Here is a 3,235-nt window from a genome sequence, read left to right on the forward strand (position 1 = left end):
TTTCAGATCCAAAACTCAATCTCCCATTTTGCTCGTAAAGAAAAAGATATGAGGCATAACAAAATGAAAATTTTAGTCAAAAAAATTTGAAAACTATAATAAATGTTAGTGAACCCACTAAAAATGAACTCCAAGTTTTGGTTATCCATGTTTGGGAAATTCCACTAGTACATCCCCAAATAATAAAATTGGTGGAATTTTATAGGAAATGGACTTCTAACTGATCCTAACATGCTTTAAATGTGGTTGACAAGTATGCCGGTAACATGTTGAGGATGCAAGTGGCCTAATGATCCAAAAATTTGAAAGAGTAGAAAAAATCAAATTCTCAAGCGGTTGGATATTTCCCAGAGCCAAACAACCCACTTTCTTGCCTACCATTAAAAATCACAGATACTTTTTGGATTATATCTCTCAGCATTTGTGCATTTCCATTTTGGATGTTCAATTTTTTTTTTCAGATCCAAAACTCACTCTCCCATTTTTCTCGTAAATAAAAAAGATATTAGCCATAACTAAATGAAAATTTTATGCAAAAAAATTTGAAAACTATAATAAATGTGAGTGAATGCTCTAAGAATGAACACCAAGGTTTTGTTATCCATGTTTGCGTAATTCCTCTTGTACAACCTCTAATAATAAGCTTGGTGGAATTTTATAGGAAAGGGACTTCTAATTGATTCTAACATGCTTTAAATGTGGTGGACATACATGCCGGAAACATGTTGAGGATGCAAGTGGCCTAATGATCCAAAATTTTCAAGGAGTAGAACAAATCATATTCTCAAGTAGTCGGATATTTACCAGAGCCAAACAACCCACTTTTTGCCTATCCTTAAAAATCACAGATACTTTTTCGAATTATCTCTCTCAGCATTTGTGCATTTCCATTTTGGATGTCCAAATTTTTTTTCAGATCCAAAACTCTCGCTCCCATTTTTCTCGTAAACAAAAAATACATGAGGTATAACAAAAAGAAAATTTTCCTCAAAAAAATTTTAAAACTATAATATATGTTAGAGAATGCACTAAGAATGAACTCCAATGTTTTTTTATCCATGTTTGGGAAATTGCACTAGTACAACTCCTAATAATAAGCTTGGTGGAATTTTATAGGAAAGGGACTTCTAACTGATCCTAACATGCTTTAAATGTGGTGGACATGCATGCCAGAAACATGTTGAGGATGCAAGTGGCCTAATGATCCAAAACTTTCACGGAGAAGAAAAAATCAAATTCTCAAGTGGTTGGATATTTACCAGAGCCAAACAACCCACTTTTTGCCTATCCATAAAAATCACAGATACTTTTTGGAATTATATCTCTCAGCATTTGTGCATTCACATTTTGGATGTTCAAATTTTTTTTCAGATCCAAAACTCGCTCTCCCATTTTTCTCGTAAACAAAATAGATATGAGGCATAACCAAATGAAAATTTTACTCAAAAAAATTTGAAAACTATAATATATGTTAGAGAATGCACTAAAAATGAACTCCAAGGTTATTTTTATCCATGTTTGGGAAATTCCACTAGTACAACTCCTCATAATAAGCTTGGTGGAATTTTATAGGAAAGGGACTTCTAACTGATCCTAACATGCTTTAAATGAGGTGGACATGCATGCCGGAAACATGTTGAGGATGCAAGTGGCCTAATGATCCAAAATTTTCAAGGAGAAGAAAAAATCAAATTCTCAAGTGGTTGGATATTTACCGGAGCCAAACAACCCACTTTTTGCCTATCCATAACAATCACAGATACGTTTTGGAATTATATCTCTCAGCATTTGTGCATTTCCATTTTGGATGTTCAAATTTTTTTTCAGATCCAAAACTCACTCTCCCATTTTTCTCGTAAACAAAATAGATATGAGGCATAACCAAATGAAAATTTTACTCAAAAAAATTTGAAAACTATAATATATGTTAGAGAATGCACAAAAAATGAACTCCAAGGTTTTTTTTATCCATGTTTGAGAAATTCCATTAGTACAACTCCTAATAATAAACTTGGTGGAATTTTATAGGAAAGGGACTTCTAACTGATCCTAACATCCTTTAAATGTGGTGGACATGCATGCCGGAAACATGTTGAGGATGCAAGTGGCCTAATGATCCAAAACTTTCACGGAGAAGAACAAATCATATTCTCAAGTAGTCGGATATTTACCAGAGCCAAACAACCCACTTTTTGCCTATCTTTAAAAATCACAGATACTTTTTCGAATTATCTCTCTCAGCATTTGTGCATTTCCATTTTGGATGTCCAAATTTTTTTTCAGATCCAAAACTCTCGCTCCCATTTTTCTCGTAAACAAAAAATACATGAGGCATAACAAAAAGAAAATTTTACTCAAAAAAATTTTAAAACTATAATATATGTTAGAGAATGCACTAAAAATGAACTCCAATATTTTTTTATCCATGTTTGGGAAATTCCACTAGTACAACTCCTAATAATAAGCTTGGTGGAATTTTATAGGAAAGGGACTTCTAACTAATCCTAACATGCTTTAAATGTGGTGGACATGCATGCCGGAAACATGTTGAGGATGCAAGTGGCCTAATGATCCAAAACTTTCACGGAGTAGAAAAAATCAAATTCTCAAGTGGTTGGATATTTACCAGAGCCAATCAAACCACTTTTTGCCTATCCTTAAAAATCACAGATACTCTTTGGAATGATCTCCCTCAGAATTTGTGCATTTACATTTTTGATATTCAAAATATTTTTTCAGATCCAAAACTCATTCTCCCATTTTGCTCGTAAACAAAAAGATATGAGGCATAACAAAATGAAAATTTTAGTCAAAAAAATTTGAAAACTATAATAAATGTAAGTGAACGCACTAAAAATGAACTCCAAAGTTTTTGTTATCCATGTTTGGGAAATTCCACTAGTACATCCCCAAATAATAAGCTTGGTGGAATTTTATAGGAAATGGACTTCTTACTGATCCTAACATGCTTTAAATGTGGTTGACATGTATGCCGGTAACATGTTGAGGATGCAAGTGTCCTAATGATCCAAAAATTTGAAAGAGTAGAAAAAATCAAATTTTCAAGCGGTTGGATATTTACCAGAGCCAAACAACCCACTTTTTTGCCTATCATTAAAAATCACAGAAACTTTTTGGAATTATATCTCTCAGCTTTTGTGCATTTCCATTTTGGATGTTCAATTTTTTTTTTCAGATCCAAAACTCACTCTCCCTTTTTTCTCGTAAACAAAAA

This window comes from Aristolochia californica, unplaced genomic scaffold, assembly GCF_029961685.1.
Source record: "Aristolochia californica isolate CCGP_79_NKW_82.1479 unplaced genomic scaffold, dmAriCali1.0.hap1 SCAF_11, whole genome shotgun sequence".
NCBI classification, from domain to species: Eukaryota; Viridiplantae; Streptophyta; class Magnoliopsida; order Piperales; family Aristolochiaceae; genus Aristolochia; species Aristolochia californica.